We start from the raw sequence: 26,340 nt of genomic DNA on the forward strand, positions 1-26,340 counted from the left end.
CCACCAGGGCCCACCTGCCCAAGTTGAATTCTTGATATTCTCACAAGCAGTGTGGACAACCAAAGCTATAGACTGAGCCCCCAGTCTTGGGGTTTGTTCATATGAAACTTAACCCCACAGGGGATAGGTCAAGCCTACTTAAAATTAAGCCTAAGAGTCACCCCCAAGAGAACCTCTTTTGTTGCTCAGATGTGGCCTCTCTCTCCAGCCAACACAGCAAGCAGACTCACCACCCTCCCCCTGTCTACGTGGGACATGACTCCCAGGGGTGTGGATCTTCCTGGCAGTGTGGGACAGAAATCCCAGAATGAGCTGAGATTCAGCATCAAGGGATTGAGAAAAACTCTAGAATGAGCTGAGACCCAGCATCAAGGGATTGAGAAAACCTTCTCGACCAAAAGGGGGAAGAGTGAAATGAGACAAAGTGTCAATGACTGAGAGATTCCAAACAGAGTCGAGACGTTATCCTGGAAGTTATTCTTGTGCATTAAGTAGATATCACCTTGTTATCCAAGAGGAAGTGGAGAGGCTGGAGGGAACTGCCTGAAAATGTAGAGCTGTGTTCCAGCAGCCATGTTTCTTGATGATGATTATATAATGATATAACTTTCACAATGTGACTGTGTGATTGTGAAAACCTCATGACTGATGTTCCTTTTATCTATCTGGTCAGCAGATAAGAGGAACATATGGAATAAAAATAAATAATAGGGGGAACAAATGTTAAAATAGATTTAGTTTGAAATGCTAGTGATCAATGAAAGGGATCAGTAAGGGGTATGGCCTGTAAAAAATTTTTTTTTCTGTTGTCTTTTTATTTCTTTTTCTGAATTGATGCTAATGTTCTGAGAAATGATCATGATGATGAATATGCAACTATGTGATGATATTGTGAATTGCTGAGTGTATATGTTGGGAATGTTTGTTTCTTGTAATTTTTTTTAATTAATAAAAAATTTTTTTAAAAAAGGCTACAATGAGAAAAAAATAGCATTACTGGCACAAGGACAAAGATATAGACCACTGGAATATATTTGAGAGCTCAGAGATCATCCCTCACTTTTATTACCTACTGATTTTTTGGCATGGTGGTAAAGACCATTCAATTGGAAAAGACTAGCCTCTTTTTCAAGTGGTGCTAGGGAAATTGAATCTCCATTTGCAAAAAAAAAAAAGGGGGGGTTATCCTTACCTCATACTACATAGAAAAATGAACTCACATTTTATCAAAGACCTTAATGTAAGGACTAGAACCATCACACTCCTAGAAGAAAATGTGGGGAAGCATTTTTAGGACCTTGTGTTAGGCAATAGTTTCTTAGACATTACATCTAATGTCAATAAATAGGATCTCATCAAAATTAAAAGCTTTTGTTCCTTAAAGAACTTTATTGTGAAAGTAAAACAAAAAACTACACATGGGAGAAAATAATTTGAAAGCCCATATCTAATAAAGGTTTAGTATCCAGAATATATAAAAAATTCCTTCAGCTTAACAACAGAAAGACAAACAACCCAGTTGAAAAATGGACAAAATATTTTAACAGACATCTTTCCAAAGAAGATCAAGAAATGACCCAAAAGCACATGAAAAATGTGCAACCTCATTAGCCATCAGGAAAATGCAAATCAAAACCACACTGAAATACCATTTCATACTCATTAGAATGGTTGCTATTATATACAAATGTCAGAGAAGATACAGAGAAATAGGAACACTCACTCATTACTGGTGGCAGTGTAAAATGATGCAGTCATCATGGAAGACAGTTTTGTGGTTTCTCAGGAAGCTGACAATCCCACTAGTAGGTATAAACCCAAAAGAATTGAAATCAGGGACTTGAACAGATATTTGTATACCAATGTTTATAGTGGCATTATTCACACTGGCCAAAAGATGGAAGCAACCCAAGTGTCCATCAACTGAAGAATGGATAAGCAAAATGTAAATACATTTTGGAATATTATTCATCTGTAAAAAGGAATGAAATTTGATATATGCAACAAGCTAGGTGAACCTCAAAGACATCATGTTGAGTGATATAAGCCAAACACTAAAGGACATATATTGTGTGATGTTTTGGTTTGCTTATAGGTGCTGGAAAACAATATATCAGAAACGAGTTAGCTTTTTCAGTGGGGATTTATTAGGTTACAATTTTACAGTCCTAAGGCCATAAGAATGTCTAAATTAAGGGATGAGGAGTAAGATACCTTCTCTGAGGAAAGGCTGCTGGCATCTGGGGTAGCTGTGTCTCAGTGGAAGGCTCATGGTGACATCCGCTGGTCCTTCTCTCCTAGCTCTGTTTTCAATGGCTGTCTATAACATATCTCTGGGTGTTTCTTTTTCTCTTAGCTTCTCCCTTCTGGCATTTTCTTTCTCTAAACTCTCTCAGCTCCGAGTTTTCTCCAAAAATTTCTCCCTCTCTTAAAGGACACTAATAAGGAGATTAAGACCCACCATGAATGGACTGGATCACATCTTCGTGTAAAACCTAATCAAAAGGTTGCACCCACAACAGTCTGCACTCACAAGAATGGATTAAAAGAATATGGCATTTTCTAGGGTACATAACAGTTTCAACCAGCACATATCTCACTGTTTTGATACAATTAGAATAAACAAATTCATAAAGTCAGAATCTGGAATATACGTTACTAGGGGTTGGGGTGGAGATAGGGAAAGAGAATTTAAGGCTTAAAATGTACAGGGTTTCCTATTTAGAATGATGGAAATGTTTTGGTAGTGGTAGAGCGGCATTATTGTGAATGCACTGAAATGTAAATGTGAATGTGATTAAAAGGGGAAATGTTAAATTGCATATATGGTAACAGGATAAAATTTTTTTAAAAATCCATGCAAGTATTCTACACACACAGTGGTAAAAAATTCTGTTATCTTTTGATGTTTTTAACTCCTGTACTGATGTCTTTTCATTCCTAAGATTGATGATTTCTCTCTTTTTTTCCTTCATGCCAGGGCTTTATTCATTTTAAAGGATTACATTTTTTCTTTGCTGCAAGTTTTCTCCTTGTCAATAGTTTCTGGGATTTTTATTTTCATTTCTATTTTATTTGGATTTAAGTTACTGTTATTTTCTAATTTCTTGTACATCAGTCAGGCTCTAATCAAAGACAAAACCACAAGAATTCCAAAGTGGAAAGTTTAATGCAGATTATTAACTTAAGTAGGGGATCACTGTAACCCCGTTTTGCAAGTGAAGGGGAATGTGAATTTTAAAGAACATAGGAATAGGAGACATAGAGGGTAGCCACTAATTTAGAACTGAGGTAGGCCTTTCAAGAAAGGAGCAAGATCTGGAATAGTTTTCCCACCCAATGCTGAGATCCAGATCTCATCGGAGTGGTAACCCCTTACTGGATAATGGAGAAATTCACCGAGTCTTTGAAGCCAGGGAAAGCTGCACACTAAAGTTGCCATGCTGATAGGACTCAACTTTGAAGTGGCTTGAGAGAATACCCGGGGAAGCCATTCAAGAAAGTTCTGCACAACTGACATTTGCTGTGAAGCTACCCAAGGTGGGTTTCAGGAGATGCTGGCTATCAGGTGCTTTTGAACCCTGGTGCTAATCAATACTGTGTGCTGCAGGGGTCTGCATATAGGAGGACTTGAGCCAGGAAGAGCAAGGTCTTGCTTTTCCAGTTTCTTTTCAGCACCTCGACTAACTAGGCTTAACCTTGTGCTGGCTCTTAGGGAAACATTTGTGGGGATCAGCTTCTTTACACAAAGAAAGCATTAAAGGGTGATTTTGTAGCTAAGGGAGAATAAGTTGATAACTGGCACAAGATGAATGCTTAGCTCATTAAATATAGGCCTTTCTCCTTTTTCAGTATGTATGGATTTAAAGGTTATAAATTGGCTTCAAGAGAGATTTAACTACATCCTGTAAGTTTTGTGTCCTCATTTTCATTGTAATTTATTCTTTGCCCTGTTTAAGTAGTCTTTCTAGTAACGCATTCAGTAGTATGTTGCTTAATTTTCTAAATTATTGGAATTTCTAATTTATCATGTTGGTTTCAAGATTAACTCTACTGTGGTCAGGAAAGATACTTTAATTTCAGCCTTTTGTAATATAGTGAGACTTGTTTATGGCCCAGTATATGTTTCATTATGGTAAATTATTTTGTATCATCTAAAAATAATTTCCATTCTGCAATTTCTGAATACAGTGTATTATGCACACTCTCACACACACATACAGGTAAATATACATATAAAAATAAAGATATCCAATAGGATAACTTTGATGTGCCACGTATTCTGTGTCCTCATTCTATCAAATATTGAGAGAGGCATGTTCGTTTCCCATTATGACTGTGATTTTTTCTATTTCTCTTAGCTCTGTCAGATTTTGTTATATATATTTTGGAGCTGTGTAATGAGTTAAGCAGTTTTAGGATTGTGGTATCTTTCTTTTGAATTGACTACTTAATCATTACAGCAAGTTCCTCATTATTTCTGGTAATATATATTCTTTTTACCTGAAAGTATTATTTGTATAATATAAGTTAAAGCTACCCAGTCTTCTTTTAAATAATGTTTGCATGATATTTTTTTTCCATGCTTTACTTTCTATATTTTTAGTTCTTACATCAATGCTGTAGCTCTCTTCAAGGCAGCATGTAATTTTTTTTTAATACAGGATCAAGATTTTTGTTTGTTTAAATTGAGTATTTCTTTTCTTTACCTTTAATGAAATAACTAGTACATTTGGGTTTATATCTGCTGTCTTACTTTTAGATTGAAATTGAGATTGCCAGTATTTGATTATTATTTATCTAAAATACCCACACTTTTATATGAGCAAAGCTCAATGCTTTTTTTTTTTTTAAATATTGGTCTCACTGTATTATGTTCTTTGAAAAAATTCTTTTCTCATTTTGGAGTTATCGTATATTGGTTATTTACCCTTTTCCTTTCTATTAGCTTGTTAGTTTTATAGTCTTTTAATGTCTTTCATTGTTTCATTGTTTTCCTTGCCTTATTAGTCTAATATAAATTAATGCTTTTGTTTTCTAGACAACGATAGACACTTTAGACTATTTATCTCCCTCCAACCCAATTGCTGCCCTACCTTTTATTGCTACATGTTATTGACCCACAAAATATCATTATCAAGGTTTTAAATAATCTATTCATTTATTTTTATTTACATCTTTATGTTTTCATTGCTCTTAATTTCTTCCTGCATTTATTGGTTTCCATTTGGGATCAATTTCCTTCTTCTTGAAGATCTCCTTTTAATATTTATTTTCCTGCATATTTGCTTGTGACAAGTTCTTTCAGTTTCTGTTTATATAGTCATACTTTATTTCATCTTGATTTTTATTAGACATTTTCACAGGGTAAATAAATTTGCTTTATGTATTTTAAACATGACATTTCATTATCTTTTGGCTGTTATTGTTTCATTTGAAAAATAACACATCAGTCTTATTGTTTCTTTCAAGATGTTTTATCTTTTGCTCTGAGTGCTTTCTTTTTATTTTCAGTTTTTAGCAGTTTCTAGATGTGGTTTTCTTTGTATTTTTCTTGTTTAAGATTTGTAGAGCTTCACAGATTTTTAGCTCGATGATTATTGTCTATTTTGAACTATTCTCAGCTAAACTAGCAGATAAGAGGAGAAAAATTAAATGTTCATTTAACTAGATGGGAAAAATTTCTTAGGTATTAAAGAACATATTCTTAACAGACTATCAAAAACTTTCAGCAAACATCATAATGGCAAAAATTCTCTTTTAAAGATGGGAACCACTCATGAATTACTTGCCATAATTATTTCTATTGAGCATTGGAAGTTATAGCAAGCAGTGAAATAAACATAAGGATGAAACGCAAAAACAATGCTACCATTATTCATGGACAATATCCATATTTTGGATATTTTATGATTTTATAATAAGATAAAAAATAAGATTTATGGATATAAACACAGCATAAAAAAGTAATTGTATTTTCATGCACTAGCTTGAAAAAGTAATTTTGAACATGATATAATAACAATACAAAGAGAATATGAGAACCCAAGCAAATGAAATATATGCATTGCCATTTGTAGAAATTTATAAAACTTTATTCATATATTAAAGAAGACATGAAACACAGTTTATACTAGACTCATAGATAAAAAGATTTAATAACATAAATTTATTAATCATCTCCCAAATATGTTCCATGCAATTATAATCATAACCTCCAAAAAGAACCCTTTTTCATAAAACTTGAAAATTTCCCTGATATGAAGCCAAAAACAGACAATTGTTTATGTTATTACTTATTTTATCAATTTTAAAGCAAATTTGCATTCAATAAATTGCATCCATTTTATCTGCACAGCTCAATGATTTTTAGTTTTCCCACATCCAAATCATGATTAAGGAAGTATATGTCATCCTAGAATATTCCCCTGTGCTCCTGTAGTCATTCCATGCACACCTGGCCCTAGCTCACCTCTAATCTTTCTGTCATTGTAGACAGAAAGTCACGATGACAAAACTAATGTCATTATTTTTGCCTATTTTAGAAGTGTATATAAATGGGATTATATAGAATGTATTCATAATGTCTTCTAATGGTGAATTACATTGCTTTAGTTTCAGGTGTTATAGCAACCTTGTAATGCCTGTATAAATTTCAATTAGTCATAAGGATACATATGCTATATATCCTTTTGGCACTTAACCATTTTGTGTATGTTTATTGCTATTTTGTTTATTTTATTTCTGAATAATTGTCTATTGCTTAGATAGGACAATTTATCTGTTCACCTATTGATGAACATTTGGGCAATTCCCAGTTTGTGGCTATTATATATAAATGTGCTATGAACATTTTTGTAGAAGTCTTTCTGTGGACATATGTTCTAATCTTGTACGGAAGGGGGGCATAAATGCCTAGGAGTAGAATATTGGGTTGTATCATAAGTGTATGTTTAACTTTATACTAAACTTCCAAATTGTTGTCCATAGTGGATATAGAATTTCACATTCCCACTATCAATGCATGAGAGTTCAAATTGCTTCACATTTTCACCAGTGATTTTGAGGCTAAATTTTAGCCATTCTAGGTGTGTTGCTGTGGTTTTAATTCTCATTTTCCCAAAGAGAATGTTTATCTCACATGCTTATAGGTCATTTGCATATGTTCCCTTGTGAAGTATCTGTTTAAATCTCCTGGCTGGTTTTAAAATCGTATTATGATCGAGTTGAAAGAGTTCTTTGTATATTCTAACTGCAGTTCTTTGTCAGATATATATGTTGAGAATATTTTATTTTCTTTTACTTGTGGCTTGCCTTTCATTTTACTAATGAAATCACTTAGAGAACAGATGTTTGAAATTTTGATGAAGCCCACTTTACTAAATTTTTCTTTTATTTATTTATTGCATTTTGAATTCTAAGAAAATTTCGCATATGTAAAGTTCTTCCATTTTAAAGGATTGTTTAAGAAGTCAAATTAAGTTTAGCTCTATCAGCTATTTCAAGTTATTTTTTGTGTATGATATGAAGTAAAACTCAGTAATATTTTCCCCATATCACATGCTTTGTGCAAGATTTGTTGAAAAGACCATCTTATCTGTGAATTATATTGACACTTTTGAGAAAAATCAATAGATCATTTTTTTGTGGATGTATTTCTGGACTATGTTTTGTTCCATTGATCTATATGTCTGTCTTTGTGCATTACTACACTATTTTGAATATGGTTTAATAAGTCTTGAAATAAGACTATTATTTAAATCCTTTACTTTTTTTCTTTTTCAAACTCATCTGGTTATTCTAAGTTCTTTGCATTTACATAGAAATCTTGGAATTATACTTGATTTTCATTATTCACAAATTATATATTTATGACTCTTCCTGTTTGTTAAAATTTATTTGTTGTCCCCAATCAAAACTCACGGCACTGAAGCAGTCATTCATAGACATGCAGAGGGGTGAAAAATGAATCACGCATTAAACAGATCATACCTGTTTAATCTCTCGTACTGTAAACAGGCATCTTTTTTGCCATATATTTTCTGCCACATTTTATTTTGCATTTTCTGTTCTTTGTTGATGATTTCACTGCTTAAATGTCCCCTAAGTAGGGACTTCAGGAAGATGACGGAGTAGGGGCTGGCTCAACCCCTGCTCCATAGAACAAGATACGGGATGGGGAAAAAATGACTGGGATTACAGTTCTGAGGGGTCAGTCATTGAAGAGAGTCTTTAGTATTTCATAGAAAGGCGAGATACAAGGAAATTAGGATAGGGAAAACAGGGTGCGTCTCATCGGCCATGAACGTCACCAGGGTGGGTGGTGGTACACAGGAGAAGTGCAGATCCAAGGAAAGTGACCATCCTTCTGCTCCAACCTGTCCAAGGTGCCTGCTGTGGAGACTTCCCCACCTGGCGGCACAGCCGGCAGTGCCTGTGGGGAGTCCAGAGGCATGCCTAACTTTCCACCACCAGACCCTGGGGACAGTTTTCCAGTCAGGTGCTGCAAATAGTTGTACTGACAAGCGCAGTGAATGGCAAATGGGCTGGGTGCCAAGCACCACGATCAGCTGCTCCTTCAGATACCGTGATCGGCTCAGCTGCCCCATGTGCCGATACTGGCTGTTGGGCAACCACGCACCAGGAGCAGGCCTCTGCTGCAGTTGCCAACTTGTTGCCCAGCCACTGCAGTCAGGGCAGGCTGGGCCAAAGGGAAAGAGGTACCTCAGGTTTGCTATCTGCTGGGAAAAAACAGTAAGTGCCATCTGGCAAACTCTATCTGCTTAGCTTTTTTTTTTCTAATATATTTTTCCCTATATTTTAAAAACTGTTATTATTCATATTTTTATTTACATGTATGTTTATATACTTCTATTTTTATTTAAAATTTTTCTCTTCCTTCTGTGGGGACCAGTCTGAGTTCATTCCCAGTATATCATGGGGTGCTCCTGAATTTGCAGCTTACTACTACTGAGGGTTTTAAAAAAATTTATTTATTTTATTTTATTATTTTTTTCTTGTGGGGGGGTGCATTTTTTCTTGGTGGGGGGGGGGGGGGCGGTGCATGGGCCGGGCAGTGAGCCTGTGTCTCCTGCATGGCAGGCAGGCATTCTGTCAATTAATTACTCATCCACCCCTGCCTAGCTTTTAATAGACTCTCAAATAGAATTGTACCTCCACATGAGATCCAGGCCTTGTTTTGCAATTACTGACAAACCAAGTGCAGAAGGGAACCTTCAATGCAAAACCAAATAAATACAAGTGAAGGAAACCGACTTGAGAAATAACTTTATTAAGTTAATCAAATGTCCAAAGCACAGAAGATCCTGGGTTAATGGCTCAGCCAAACGACCAAATGAAATCACCAGAGGGGACAGAGAATATGGAAGAATTACTGAAAGGTATTTATAAAGAAATAAAGGTTATCAGGAAGACACTAGAACAGCATAAGGAAGAATTCAAAAGATTACATTAGAAAAATGGAAGATCCGCAGAGATGAAAGATATGGTAGATCAAAACACACAATAGCAGATTTGAAGAAGCAAAAGGAAGAATAAGTGAGCTAGAAAACAGAACAATTGAACTAAAGTGCGGAAAAGAATAGACTGGATCTTAGGGAAACGGTGGACAATGAAAGGCATGCAAATACGAGAATCATTGGTGTTCCAGAAGGGGAAGAGAAGAATAAAGGGTTGAGAAGATTAGTTTAAGATATAATTGGGGAAAACTTCCCAACCCTTATAAGAGACATGAATATGCAAATCAAAGAAACCAAACAACTCCCAAATAGAATTAATCAAAATAGGCCTGCTCCCAGCCACATGCTAATTAAACTGTCAGATGTTGAAGAGAAGCAGAAAGTCCTGAAAGCAGCATGAGAAGAGCAATCTATTACATACATACATAAACATAAGACTGAGTTTGGACTACTCAACAGGCACCATGGAGGCAAAACGGCAGTGATACAATATATATTTAAGATCCTGAATGAGAAGGTCTTCCAGCCAAGAGTTCTTTATTCAGCCAAGTTGTCCTTTGAAATTGAGAGAGAGATTAAAATCTTCAAAGACAAAGACTGAGAGAACTAGTCAACAAGACACCTGTCCTACATGAAATACTGAAGGAAATCCTGTCAACTGGACAAAAAAAAAAAAAAAAGACAGGAGATGAAAGTTGGAGGAAGGCACAGAACTGAAGAGTGCTAGTGATGGCAATTTAAAGGATAAAAAGATAGAAGGGGAATAAGAATATATGGATTTGACAAATAAAAATAAAGGATAAGATGGTAAATTCAAGAACTGCTTTTACAGTAACAACTTTGAATGCTAATGGGATAAGGTCATCAATTAAAAGATAAAGATTGGTAGAATGGATTAAAAATATATTCCATCTATATGCTGTTTACAAGAGATGCATGTTAGACCCAAGGACACAAATAGATTGAAAATGAAAGGATGGAAAAAGATGTTCTATGCAAGCTTTAACCAAAAGAAAGCAGGAGTAGCTATACTAATATCAGATAAATTAGACTTTAAATGTAAAGATATTATAAGAGACACAGAAGGGCACTACATATTAATAAAAGGGACAATTCACCAAGAGGAAATAACAGTCATAAATGTTTATGCTCCTGATCAAGGACTTCCAAAGTACATGAGGCAAACCTTGGCAAAACTGAAGAGAGTTAGCGATGTTTCAGCAATAATAGTGGAGATTTCAATACAGCACTTTCCAGTATAGGTAGGACAACCAGACAGTGGATCCATAAGGAAATAGAGAACTTATGCAATGTGATCATTGAATTGGACCTAATAGACATATATAGATTGTTATACCCAAGACACCAGGATATAGATTCTTCTCTAGTGCACATGGAACGTTCTCCAAGGTAGACCATATGCTGGGACACAAAATGACTCTTTATAAATTTAATGAGATTGAAATTATCCAAAGCACTTACTTTGATCACAATGGAATAGAGCTGGAAATTAATAATCACCAAAAACCAGAGCTTTCACAAATATGTGATGATTAAATAACACACTCTTAAACAATCAGTGAGTCAAAGAAGAAATTGCTAGAGAAATCGGTAAATATCTGGAGATGAATGGTAATAAGAATAAAACATATCAGAACTCATGGGATGCAGCAAAGGCAGACCTGACGGGGACATTTATTGGCCTAAATTCCTATATTAAAAAACAGGAATGAGCAGAAATCGAGGACTTAACTGCTCACCTGGAGAAATTGGAGAAAGAACAACAAACTAAACCAAAGCAAATAAAAGAAGAAAAATGAAAAAGATTAAAACAAATAAACAAACTGGAGAATGAAAAACGAAAGAAAACAATAGAATCAACAAAACCAGAAGTTGGCTGAGAAAACCAAGAAAGTTGATGGGCCCCTGCCTACACTGACAAGGGAAAAAGAGAGTAGATGCAAATAAACATCAGAAATGAGAGGAGGGTTGTTACCATGGATCCTGAAGAAATAAAAAGAAAAAAAAGAGAATACTATGGAAAACTATATGCAAACAAACTAAATAATTTAGATGAAATAGAAAATTCCTAGAAACACATATACTATACTAACTCAAGAAGAACTAGAAGATTGCAGCAAACCAATTACAAATAAAGAGAGTCAATCAATCATCAAAAATTTTTGCTCAAAGAAAAGCCCAGGACCAGACAGGTTCACAGGGAAATTCTATCAAACATTCCAAAAAGAACTAACACCAGTCCTGCTCAAACTCTTCCAAATAAATGAGTGAAAAGGAACACTACCTAACACATTTTATGAAGCTAACATCACTCTAATACCAAAACCAGATAAAGACGCTATAAGAAAAGAAAACTAGAGACCAGTGTCCCTATTGAACATAGATGCAAAATTGTCAACAAAATACCAGCAGATTGAATCCAGCAACACATTAAAAGAATTATACATCATGGCCAAGTGGGATTTATTCCAGGAATGCAAGGGTGGTTCAACATAAAATCATGTAAATACAGCACATTATCAAATTGAAAGGGAAAAACCACATGATCATATTGATTGATACTGAAAAAGCGTTCCACAAAATTCCACATCCTTTCCCGATAAAAGCACTTCAAAAGGTAGGAGTTAAAGGATACTTCCTCAATAACATATAGGACATATATGAAAAACCCATAGCCACTATCATACTTAATGCTGAGAGATTGAAAATATTCCTCCTGAGATGGGAACGAGACAAGGATGCCCATTATCAACACTATTCAACATTGTTGGAGGCATATTCATTTGTTAAATTCCATCTTCTCTGTTATAACTCTTCCTTCTCCTTTGATCCTTCTCCCAGTCTTTAGGAGTATTTGGGTTATGCCTATTCTAACTTTTTCATGTTGGAAAGGGTTGTCGACAATATGGAATAGGTGGATGGATCTAGTTGATGTTCTTAGGCTTGACCCTCTGGGTTTCAAGATTTATCTGTCCTTGTAACCATTTGGAGGTTGTAGGTTTCTGTAAAGTAATCTTAGTGTTTGAAACTTTTGTATAATCTCACATGGAGCCCTAGCTGTTCTTTAGGGTTAACAGGAATAGTGTTGGTTGAGGTTTGGCAAACCATGGTAATAGCAATATCTAGCTGACGCCTGCATGAGAATAGCTACCAGAATAGCCTCTTGACTCTATTTGAACTATTTTAGCCACTTATTTCATTTCCCCCTTTTGGTGAGTAAGGCCTTGTCCATCCCACAGTGCCAGGGTAGGCTCATCCCTGGGAGTCATGTCCCAAGTTACGAGGGTGACATTCACTCTTGGATGTTATGTCCCACATATGGGGGGAGGGTAATGATTTTCTTTGCAGAATTGGGCTTAGAGAGAAAGAGGTCACATCTGAGCAAGAAGAGGTTTTCTGGAAGAAACTCTCAGGCATAACTATATGTAGGCTTAGCTTCTCTGCTCAAAAATAAGTTTCATAAGAGCAAGCCTCAAGATCAAGGGCTTGGTCTATTGACTTGAGAGTCCCTAATGTTTTAAATGGTATCAGCGTTTCCCCGGTGGGAAAGTTTTATAGTTCTGTATTTTTTCTCTAGGCCCTCAGAGGACTTTGTCAGTACCTTTTAATTATCTGCCCAAATTCTCTGGGATGTATCCAGGTATTACATTAAGCTACGTAGTATTTATTTTTCAACTGTATAACTAATTCTAGGTAGATTTTCCCCCAGCACTGTAATAATATTCTTTTGTCTTCTAGCTTTTATTGGTTTAAGTTAGAAATTTGGAGTCTTTTTTGTAATGTGTTTTATTCTTCCTGACTGCTTTTTTAAAGTCAGGTTTATTGAGGCATAATTTACATTTGGTAACTTTCACCCTTTTTAGGAATATAGTCCTATGAGTTTTGACCAATATAAACAGCTGTAAATACACAATCAAGATACAGTGTATTTCAGTAGTTCTATAAAGTTCCTCATGTCCCCTTGTCAACGTCTCACTGTAGCACACCCCCAGACCCAAAGAACTACTGATCTAATATCTATCCATATAGCTTTGCATTTCCTGAATGATATATTAACGGAATCATATAGTATGTAGCCTTTTGCATGTAATTTCTTTCACTTAGCATTATACACTAAGATTCACCCATGTTGTTGCATGTATCAGGAATTTATCTGTTTTTATGTGTGAGTAGTATTCAATAGTATGTATGCATCACAGTTTGTTTATTAGTTTAACGGTTCAGGATATTTGAGTTGCTCTCAGTTTTTGGCTATTACAAAGATCTTCTGTGGACATTGCCTGCAGTTTGTTGGTTGGCCATAGGTTTATATTTTTGCTGGGTAAGTACCGAGTTCATATGGTAAGTGTATGTTTAACTTCATAAAATAGACCAAACTTGTTTCCAAAGTGGCTGTTCCATTTTACATTCTAACCAGCGGTGATATTCACTGCTGCATTCATATAAACTCTTGATGTTGTTCATGGTTTAAATTTTAACCATTCCAGCATATGTGTTGTTCTAGTTTGCTAGCTGCGGGAATGCAGCACACCAGAGATGGATTGACTTTTAATAAAAGGGAATTTATTTTGTTGATGCTTCAGAGGAAAGACAGCTAACTTTCAACTGAGGTTCTTTCTTACATGGGAAGGCACCGTATGGTCTCTGCTGGCCTTCTCTCCAGGCCTCGGGTTCCAACAACTTTCCCCTGGGTGATTTCTTTCTGTATGTCCAAAAGCCTGGGCTGAGCTGCGAGTGCTGAGATGAGGTATGCTGAGCTGCTTGGGCTGTGCTTGGGGTCTCTCATTTAAGCATCAGCCAATTAAGTCAAACGTCCTTCATTGCAGCAGGCACGCCTCCTAGCCGACTGCAGATGTAATTAGCAATAGATGAGGTTCACGTACAATTGGCTCATGTGTGCAGCAACAAAACTAGGTGCCTTCACCTGGCCAAGTTGACAGCTGAATCTAACTACCACACGTGTACTGATATTTCCTTCTGATTTTAATCTTTATTTCTCCAATGACTAAAGTTGTTGAACATCTTTCACATGCTCATATGCTCTCTGTACATCTTATTTGGTGGAGTATATGGCAAAATATTGATGTATAATTGACCTATACCAAACTGCAAATATTTGACATGCAAACGAACTGCATATATTTAAAGTATATAGTTTGATAAATTTTGACATATGTAAGCACCCCGAAACCATCACCACAATCAAATTAATGTATGGGTTACAACATGGATGAATCTTGAAAACATTATGCTAAGCAAAAGAAGCCAGATACAAAAGGTCATTTATTATATGAGTCCATTTGTATTAAATTTCTAAAAACGGCAAATCTGTAGAGATAGAAAATAGATTAGTGATTGACAGGTCCTGCAGATAGGGCAAATGGGAGTGATTGTTAATAGATATGGAGCTTATTTTTGTGGTGATGAAATTGGATAGTAATGATGGTGTATAACTTCGTTAATACTCTAAAAACCTCTCAACTGTGTGCATTAAAAGGGCATGAATTTAAGGGTATGTGAATTATATCTCAATAAATACCTATTTAAAAAAAATAAAAACCCTAGTTGTGACCGATTGATGTAATGTTTGGATAACACTGTTTTAATTGCAAAGACATGGGAGTTAACTAAATGTCCATTAATAAAATGAGTATAAAAATTTTCATATATTCTCAGAATAAAAAAGTTTATACCATTTAAAATAATGGAAAGCAATATGTATAAACCTAATGAATCTCACACAGTTAAAATATTGCAGAAGAATGTATAATAAGTACAATACATAATGAAGTTTAACTCAGAATAAAGAAGTTTATAGCATTTAAAATAATGGAGAGCAATATGTATAAACATAATGAATCTCACAATTACAGTTAAAATATTACAGAAGAATATAAAATAAGTACAATACATAATAAAGTTTAAAAATATATAAAACACCATAAAACATAATTGGGGAAAATATGAAAAAATGCATGGAGATGATACACATAAGCTTCTAGGTAATCCTTAGTTTGAGAGGTAACTGGGAGAGTACAGGAAGAAAGGGAAAATGTAATTAAAGAGGGATTCCTAGAAAGCTTCAATTATATTGGTAATATTTTGTCTCCTAGGTTGTGTGATAGAGTTATAAAAGTTAGTTTTGTTTCATTTTATTTTTAGACTATTTCAAATATTTTTAATAAGAATATGCAAAGGAGAGAACAAAATGTTTTTAGACCCTGGAAGGAATAAATAAATAATCAAGCTAAAATTTTTTCACTTAAAAAAGAATAGCAATGTCAAATGAAGAACTGAGGACAAAATTGAGAAATGGATGTTGGGGAGAGTAATGATTTGCGTACATGAAGTCATAATCATATAACTTCTTTAAAAGAAGTTGTAGTTTCCTTTGGGAATGTTATACCAAGCAAAATTGCCAAGCATGACCTGGAAGCAATTTCACTAATGCATATTTCACAAAGTGGCACTACTCTCAGAAGTCAAATCAATGCCTTCTAGAGATTTCTGAAAGATACCAAATGGTCTCAGAGGGAGGAAACCATAAGGAGTGTGAGGAAAAGCCATAGGAGATCTTTCTTATATAGTGAAAGGAGCTCAGTTAAAAGGTAATCACCCAGTCAAAGGTCCCCTGAGAAACAGATTACACCTCTGAAATAAGAGAGTACTCGAATGGTTTCTAGTTCATTTCGGAAACATTTACTGATATCAGAATCCTTCTAGTAACAAGGAATTATAAAGATTTGACACTTGACCTCTGGTAGCACAGGAATGTATTCTAATTGTACCATAAAGTCTGCTTCCTGGTTAGAGAAGTAAGAGCCATTTAAAAAGCACTATCCACAGAAACATAGGAGGAAAACAGAGACTTCCAAAACCAGACCTAGAGAACATGTACTGGGATTGTAAATACTTTGTATAATTTAAATCTCCATACATTTTCCATCTTCATTATTTTTGCTAGACACTTTTTAGTTGCTGGTAGCAATCAACATTACAGTACTTTAAAATAACTACTACGCTTGCTTCATGGGACATAAAGGAAATATAGCAGAGTATTCCATAGTCAATCCTGAAGAGAAGAAAATTCCCCGATAGTAGTTGGTGGCAGCATTAGGAAAGAAATGGAAAAAAATCACTAAGACCTGTTTCTGGGGTATTGTGGAGCCAGACTATGACAGACATACGCTATACAAGCTTCATTTGTTCCTATATGGAATCCTCAAAGTTTTACCTACCCATTTCTTAGACTGGCTTCTCACATGCATTTTGCATAATTTCAAAAGCAGTTATCATTGCTGGGAAAAGATAAGTGGGAATAACAATAACAATAGTAGTAGCAATAACAATAGTAATACTATAGCAATAGTGATTGTAATAATAGTAGTGACAACTGACATTTTTAGGACATTTAATGTTATTTCATTTGTTCATTTTGACCACATCTTGTGCTCCATACTGTTATCACTCTTTTACAGATGAGAAGCTAGGTTAGTGCAAAGTTGACTTGTCAAAAAATTACACTTTAAAAGAGTAAAAGTTCTAAAAAAAGGAGTTGAGTTCTCAGTGTCTCAAGAGAGTTCTAAAAAAAGGAGTTGAGGTGCTAAATAGTACTGATTAACATTTGTTTGAGATTTTAAACATGGGACCTCCTGGATAATGGAAGAGTAAATGCAGACATTTTAATTAGATGTTCTGAAGTTGAATTCATTCAACAAGTATCTTGTAGGTGCTATAGAAGTAAAAATGTGATTTCTCAATCATTCTACAAAATTGCTGCCATTTATTCCTTTTTACTAGTTTTGTTCTTCATAAAAAATGTGTTTTTTTTTTTTTTTTTTTACTTTCTTAGAGAAAATGCCCTTTTGCTGTCTGTCTTAGTTTGACAGAACTGCTATGTCAAATGCCACACAATGGATTGATTTAAACAACAACATTTATTGCTTCATGGTTTTGAAGGCTACAAGTCCAAAAAAAGATGTTGTCAAGGCCATGCTTTCTTCCCAGAAAGCGTAAATTCCAGTAATGGCAGTCCTCCATATTGTGGCAATATTCCTGGTCTCCTGTAGCTTTTTATGACTTCTGGATTCCCCTAGTTTCTCCTTTATACTTACTGACTGCTTCTGAATTATGTCTTTTTTAAAAGCCTCTAATAATATGGATTAAGACCCATCCTGATTCAATTTGGACCCACCTCTACTAATAATAACATCTTTAAAGGTCCTGTTTATAAATGGGTTCATATCCACAGAAACATGGATTAAGATTAAGAACATGTCTTTTGTTGGAGTACATAATTCAGTCTACTACAGTTACGCCCCCTAGACCCCAAAGGACCCGTTCTTCCCACATGCAAGACATTCATCCACTGGCAAATTTCAAAAGCCTTAAGTCATTTCAGTAAGAACCCTAAATCCAAAGTCTCATCAAAATCAATTATATGTGTAATCTGTACTGGGAAAAGTTCCTCTCAGACTATGGACCTAAGAAACCTAGAAAACAAATTATCTGCTTCTAAAATAGAATGGTAGGACAAGCATAGGACAGGTATTCCCATTCCAGAAGGAGAAATTGAAAGGAGTCCTGGGTCCCATGTAAGTCCAAAACTCAACAGGGTAAACTCCATTAGATTCCAGCATCTGAGAGTCATCTGTGGATCAATGCTTTGTCCTTCAGGCCTGCCCAGAGCAGCAACTCCACCCTTTTCAAGCAGCAGTGCTCTTCGCAACACCACCAGGGCGTAGGTCCCACCTCTCCAAGCACTTAACCAGCAGCCAAGGTTTTTCTGAGTACTGAGGCATAAGTCCCATCCTCTCTGAGATTAGGGTGGTGGTCACACTTTCCTTGAACATTTCAATGAAAGGTGCACCCCCTCCAAATGCCAGGGCAGAAGGTCTGTCCTCTCCAAGCACAGGAGTAAGTGTAACTCTTCCAAATGTAAGCATAGGCCCTCCCTTTCCAAGTCCCAGGCTAGGGCGATGGTCCTCGCTTTTGGCCTAAGGAGATCTCGTCAGTGCAGACCTTTACTTCCATATTTCTGACCTTGAGGTCATTCTTCCTTTAAATTGTCTTGTCTGTCCCTTTCAGTCCAGGCTGGCAGTACTTCTGTATATGCTTAATCTCTTTAAGAAACAACTTTTCAGCCATATCCTTGTATAGAGCCCTGCTCTGCAGGGCTCACCTCCTGGGAGCCCTAACTGAGTCACTTCTGGACCTAGTTTCAGAGCATACCATAGGAGCAGGCTGAGAATTCTCCAAATCATGAATGGTTACTTTGTACTAAATGGTTCAATCCTCAATTTCTCTCTTTCTTCTCTCACTTTATAAGCAGGAAGGAGAAATCAAGCTGTTCCTTCTGCGTTTTGCTTGATATTATTCTTAAATATCCAAGTTCTTTGCTTACAAGTCCTGCTTGTTATGTGCCATCAGAACATGATTTCACCAGCTGTTCTGCCACTTTATAACAAGGATTGTCTTCCCTCTAGCTTCCACATAATACATTCCTCATTTCCTTTTAAGGCCTCATAGAGGTACCTTTAATATTCATGTTTTTTTTTTTCCATTTGGTTGTCGTTTATCTTCTATTTATTTCTTAAGATCTTTTAATTTTCATTTGTTTCAAGTTTGTTCATAAGTTCTCACTGGAGCACTTTAATAATGGCAGGTTTAAACTTTTTGTCAGATAGTTCTAGCATATTTATCACCTTAGTGTAGGCATGTGTTGATTGTCTTTTTATATGCAGGTTGAGATTGTCCTGGTTCTTGGCATGATGAGTGATTTTTAATTGAAACCTGGGTATTCTGGATATTATGTTATGAGACTGCATCTTTGGTTTTTTGCTTTAGCGGGCCTCCTCTGATACTTCTTCAGCAGTGGAAAAGGGACTGCATCCTCATATATGCCAACTGAGGGCAAAAGTCCAGGTTTCCCACTTGACCTCCATTGACACTGGTTGGAGAGGGGGTCCTTGGTACTTTTGTGCAGGGCTTGGCATTCTGCCTCTCCACTGGCTTCTTCTGATACCACCCTGACTGTGTGGCAGGGATGCTTCAATGCTGCCCTTCATGTGGCTTCTGCCAATACTGTGGTGAGAAATCTTTGCTATTTATGGGCTGTAATGAAAGTTCAACTCTTCGTAAATTTTCTCTGGCACCATCCCAGCAGGGAAGTATATGGTTACCTCTACAGTAAGGGGAATATCTAGTTTCCCTTAATACCCATAAATACCATAGAGTATGTGTGTAAGGGAATTTGTTAGTACACATCAAGATGAAAGCTCCTCACTTGGCCTTCTCTGACATCACCCTGACAAGGGGATTGAGGTATTTTGTTATGGTCTGGTAAGGGTGGAAGTGTGGTCTCTCGGTTTTGCCTTTGCTTGCATGACTGGGATAGGGTCACAGTTTTGTCTGTGGTGTTTAACTATAGTGGAGTGACTATTTTCTAAAGGTTTTCTGTCTTACTAGTTTAGCTCTTTTCTGATCCTTTGACTAGTGAAAGCAGGCTTTTCTTGGAGCTTTTTTCAGTCTGTACTTACTATTTTTTCTGGTTGTCAGCTTTTCCTGTACCCAGTTTGTGATCTATGAAGATAAAGGGAAACCCAGGTATCTTTGACTCCCAAAGTCCCTAGTCAGTCTCCCTTTTCTCTACTTTTCAGAGCCTTATGTTTTTCTTTATAATGTCCAGGGATTTTAGTTGCACTTAGCAGAAAGGGTAGGAAAAAATTCTTCTACTCAATGTTTCCAGAACTGGAATTTTTTTAGTTTTTCATGGTGAAACCTTAGATCATTATTTTAGACCATTTTGCTCCTTCTTTTCTTAAAAGCATTTAAAGTTGTAACTTCATCCTACGAAGTTTGATATTTTATTTTCATTATTATTCAGTTAAAAGTATTCTCCAATTTCTCTTATAATTTATTTGATTATATAGATGCTTGACTTAAATGTCAAATATTTCAGGATTTTCAAGGTATATTTATGTTGTTGATTTGTAATTTCATTCCTGTGTGCTCAGGAAATGTACACTGGGATATTAGTTCTCTCAATTTTGTTTAGGTTTAATATTTTGTTCTAGCTTTAAAATTATCATTTTTTCCTAGATGCATTTTGTATTAGGGTTCTCTAGAGAAACAGAATCAACAGGGAACACTTGCAAATATAAAATGTATAAAAGTGTCTCACATGACCGCAGGAATGCAGAGTCTAAAATCCACAGGGCAGGCTGTGAGGCTGATGATTCCAGTGGAGGGTCTGGACGAACTCCACAAAAGAGGCTCACCAACCGAGACAGGAAGAGCCTGTCTCTTCTGAATCCTCCTTAAAAGGCTTTCAGTGATCAGATTAAGCATTACTGTTGCAGAAGACACTCCCCTTTGGCTGATTACAAATGTAATCAGCTGTGGATGTAACTGACATGATCATGATTTAATTCTATGAAATGTCCTCATCGCAACAGACAGGCCAGCACTTGACAACCAGACAAACAACTACCACCACTTGGCCAGGTTGACACATGAAGCTGACCATGACAGTCCATCCCTTGTCAACTTGGCAGCTATACATACCACCTTAAACCATACCTAACTTCTAAATAAAAAAACACTTAAAACACACATTTTTTTCTTTCACCTAACAGTACTCAACTGTCCTGCATATAACTGGAAACACATTAAATCTCTCCAGAATAGGGTGCAAATCATTGGGTAATATTCATTCTTAAACTTGATATCTTACAACTTAAATAGTATAACATGAGCAAAACAGCATTACAGTTCTCATTTCTGTAACTGATCATGTGGTCGAAGTTCATATTTATCACCACCTTCTTCCACTATCCATTCCATGTTCCCTTTACCCTCAGCAAGCACTTCAGCTGGCCATGATTCTTTGCCTGGTGGGGTGACCCAAACCTTCATTCCTGAAGTTTCAGAGCCATTGGTAGTCCTGCCTGGATTGGGTTGTTGCAGTTTTCCATTGATTTTTATCACAGGGCATGGTAGTACTAAAAGACGCCCTAGGGGGTCTCCTATATTCCAAGAAAACTCTTCTTTAACCCCATTATGTAGTTGTAGTCCTACTTCCCCCTGATAGTCAGGGTCAATCACCCCAGACAATAAAGCAACCCACTTCTTTGCTTGTTGATCCAGGGGCATAAGTAGCCCAAAGTGACCAGGTGGCAGTCTTAGATTCCAGTTCAGTGGGATCATTGTTGTTTCTCCTGCAAGAAGCACTCCCCATTTTGGAACTAAAACCTATAGACCAGCAGAGCTCAGGGTCACAGGGACAGGAAGCAAAAATTTTCCTATTGGATCACTAGGAGTAATACTGAGTGGTACCACTCCGATTTCCACCGCTTGGTTCCTGGACCCATGGATCCTGGCTATGGGAGACACAGCACCACACAGCGGACACTGATTCAGAGCATAGATAGCTTCCTGGAGAATATTACCCCAGCCTTTCAAGGTATTGCCACCTAGTTGGCACCGTAATTGAGTTTTCAAAAGGCCATTCCACCGTTCTATCAATCCACCTGCTTCTGGATGATGGGGACATGGTAAGACCAGAGAATTCCATGAGCGTGTGCCCATTCCCACATTTCATTTGCTGTGAAATGTGTTCCTTGATCAGAAGCAATGCTATGTGGAATACCATGATGATGGATAAGGCATTCTGTAAGCCCATGGATGGTCATTTTGGCAGAAGCGTTGCATGCAGGGAAAGCAAACCCATATCCAGAGTATGTATCTATTCCAGTTAGAACAAATTACTGCCCCTTCCATGAAGGGAGTGGTCCAATGTAATCAACTTGCCACCATGTAGCTGGCTGGTCACCTTGGGGAATGGTGCCATATCGGGGGCTGATGTGGATCTCTGCTGCTGGCAGATTGGGCAAGTCAGCCTTGGTGAGTGGAAGTCAATGTTGCTGAGCCCATGCATAACCTCCATCCCTACCACCATGACCACTTTGTTCATGAGCCCATTGGGCTATTACAGGAGTTGCTGGGGAAAGAGGCGGACTTGTATTGACAGAATGGGTCATCTTATCCACTTGACTATTAAAACCTTCCTCTGCTGAAGTCACCCTCTGGTGCACATTCACATGGGACACAAATATGTTCATGTTTTTAATCCACTCAGAAATGTCTATTCACATACCTCTTCCCCAGACCTCTTTGTCACCAATTTTCCAATTCTGGTCTTTCCAAGTCCCTGACCATCCAGCCAAACCATTAGCAACAGCCCATGAGTCAGGATACAAATGGACCTCTGGCCAGTTTTCCTTCCAAGCAAAATGAACAACCAGGTGTACTGCTTGAATTTCTGCCCACTGGGAGGATTTCCCCTCACCACTGTCCTTCAAGGGCACCCCAGAAAAGGGTTGTAGCACTGCAGCTGTCCACTTTCAGGTGGTACCTGCATATCATGCTGAACCATCTGTAAACCAGGCCCGAGTTTTCTCTTAGTCAATTCACTGTAAGGAACTCCCCAAGAGGCCATAGCTCTGGACTGCAAAAGAGAAGGTAATGTGGCAGGAATGGAGACCATGGGCATGGAGGCCACTTCTTCATGTAACTTACTCATGCCTTCAGGATCTGCTCTGGCCCTATCTCGTATATTACCATTTCATTTTACAATAGAGTGCTGCTCTGCACGCCCAACTTTATGACTTGGTGGGTCAGACAGTACCCAGCTCATGACAGGCAACTCGGGTCTCATGGTAACTTGGTGGCCCATGGTTAAGCATTCAGTCTCTACTAAGGCCCAGTAGCAGGCCAAAGCTGTTTCTCAAAAGGAGAGTAGTTATCTGCAGCAGATGGTAAGGCTTTGCTCCAGAATCTAAGGGTCTGCATTGTGATTCTCCTATAGGGGCCTGCCAAAGGCTCCAGACAGCATCTCTATTTGCCACTGACACTTCCAGCACCAGTGTATCTTCTGGATCATATGTTCCAAGTGACAGAGCAACTTGTACATCAGCCTGGACCTCTTGTTCAGATCCCCACTCAAAATTAGCAGCTTTTCTGGTCACTCGATAAATGGGCTGGAGTAGCACACCCAAATGAGGAATATGTTGTCACCAAAATCCAAAGAGACCAACTAGATGTTGTGCCTCTTTTTTGGTGGTAGGAGGGGCCAGATGCAGCAACTTTTCCTTCACTTTAGAAGTGTCCCACACCACTGGACACCTAGAAATTTCACTAAGATGGAAGGCCGCTGTATTTTTGTTGGATTTATCTCCCATCCTCTGACACTCAAATGCCTTACCAGTAAGTCTAGAGTATTTGCTACTTCTTGCTCTCTAGGTCCAATCAACATGATATCATCAATATAATGGACCAGTGTGATGTCTTGTGGGAGGGAGAACCGATCAAGTTCCCTGCGGACAAGATTATGACATAGGAGTGGAGAGTTGATATACCCCTGAGGTAGGACAGTGAAAGTATATTGCTGACCTTACCAGCTGAAACCAAACTATTTCTGGTAGTCCTTACTAATAGCTATTGAGAAAAAAGCATTTGCCAGATCAATAGTTGCATACCAGGTACCAGGTGATGTATTGATTTGCTCAAGCAGTGATACCATATCTGGAACAGCACCTGCAATTGGAGTTATCACCTGGTTGAGCTCACGATAATCCACTGTCATCCTCCAAGACCCATCTGTTTTCTGCACAGGCCAAGTAGGAGATTTTGGGGGATGTGGTGGAAATCACCATCCCTGCATCCTTAATGTCCTTAAAGTGGCAGTAATCTCTGCAGTCCCTCCAGAAATCTGGTATTGCTTCTGATTTACTATTTTGCTAGGTAGGGGCAGTTCTAGTGGCTTCCACTTGGCATTTCCCACCATAATAGCTCTCACTGTATGAGTTAGAGAACCAATGTGGGGATTCTGCCAGTTGCTCAGTATGTCTATACCAATTATACATTCTGGAACTGGGAAAATAACTACAGAATGGGTCCAGGGTCCCACTGGACCCACCTGAGCTAAAACTCTATGTATCACCTGGCCTCCATAAGCCCCCACTCTGACTGGTGGACCAGAGTGACATTTTGGGTCCCCTGGAATTAATGTCACTTCTGAACCAGTGTCTAATAAGCCCCCAAATATCTGATCATTTCCTCTTCCCCAATGCACAGTTACGCTGGTAAAAGGCCGTCGGTGTCCTTGGGGAAGGCTTGGGGAAGATTAACAGTATAAATTTGTGGCAGTGTAACAGGGTTCTCCCCCAAAGAGACCTGGCCTCCCCTTCATTCATGGGGCTCTGGGTCTGTAAACTATTTCAAGTTTGGAAATTGATTAAGGGGCCATGACTCTGTGTTTTTGTAATTCAGGTTAGACTTCTGTTCACTTGACCTAGAACTCTTGTTTATACAGCTCAAGCAAGAATTTAGTAGACTGCCCTTCTATTGTATTTCTGGGTAGTGCATGGTTTACTAGCCAATGCCACAAATCTCTGCGTGTCATATAATTTTGACTCCTGCTTTGAGTTTGCTGTCTATTATAATAGCCACGTCTACCCTGTGTTTGGCAATTAATGCTGCCACCTGGCTTCTGCCAACTCAGGATCCCGTTATCCCCATTGTGTTTTAAGGATTCCAGCTCAGTGACAGCAGTTCCTACAGTAATATCTGACCTACAGGGAAGTGCAACCACAGAACTCTTCAGGAATCATGGTGTTAGTCTCACAAATTTATTTCTCACTGTTCTGGTAAAAGGTGCATCCTCTGGACATTCCTGGGTGTCAGAGCAGGCTTTGCATGATAAATGCACTCTAACATTCCAATCTCTCTAAGCCTCTGGGTCCCCTCATCTACATTATTCCAGGGCAGTTCTGGCATTTCAACCTCAGGTAATGTCGGCCACCTTTTGACCCATGTTTCAACCAACCATCCAAACAAATTGTTAATACCTTTTCTGACCCCCAAGCTATAACATTGAATGCTGATTCTCTGCTTAGTCGGCCCATATCAATAAATTCAGCTTGATCCAGCCTTATATTCCTCCCACTATTATCCCACACCCTTAAAATGCATTGCCACACATATTCCCCTGATTTCTGTCTATATAAATTGGAAAACTCACACAGTTATTTTGGAGTATAAAACTCACACAGTTCTTTTGGAGTATAACGTACCTCCTCATGTGTGATACGTTGTACCTCACCTTTAGGGGCCTGTTGGGACTTTAGTCTAGTTATAGGTCTGGAAGAAATGAGGAGTGGTGTGGGTGGGTCATGAAAAGAATTAGAAATATCTTCCAAGCCATTTGCTTCAGGGCCTTCATTTGCAATTTCATCTGGTGAAACAGGATTAATCACTCTAGGGCTAATCCCTTCAAGAGAAGGTTGGGTGGCCAACTCCTCAGGATAGGTTGAAGGTGGGGCGGCTATGTCCTCAGGGCAAACTATTACCGGGTTATCTAGAGAAGACTCAGCATGACCTAGGGTTTCAACCTCACCCCCGACATCGTTATCAATCCATATGTCACCATCCCATTTTTCAGGGTCCCACTCCTTTCCAATCAATGCCCTCACTTTAACGGCTGACACCATGCAACATTGAGATTTCAGTTTACATTGTAAAGTTGCTACTCTAACAATGAGATTCTGAGTCTGATTTTCAGAGATCACAAGTCTACGGCTACAGGAAATAATATTTTCCTTCAGGATACTCATAGAAATGCCTACATTTGTCAGATGGTGCTTACCCTTCTCATTTGAAGCCATAATCCCTTTCACTCCTTAATGTATCCAGTGTATCTAACAACAACCAACCAACATCTCTATATCTCTTATTTCTACAAAATCTGTAAAGGTGTCAAAAATATTATGCCCCAGAGCCT

The sequence above is a fragment of the Tamandua tetradactyla genome, chromosome 16, assembly GCF_023851605.1.
Source record: "Tamandua tetradactyla isolate mTamTet1 chromosome 16, mTamTet1.pri, whole genome shotgun sequence".
NCBI classification, from domain to species: domain Eukaryota; kingdom Metazoa; phylum Chordata; class Mammalia; order Pilosa; family Myrmecophagidae; genus Tamandua; species Tamandua tetradactyla.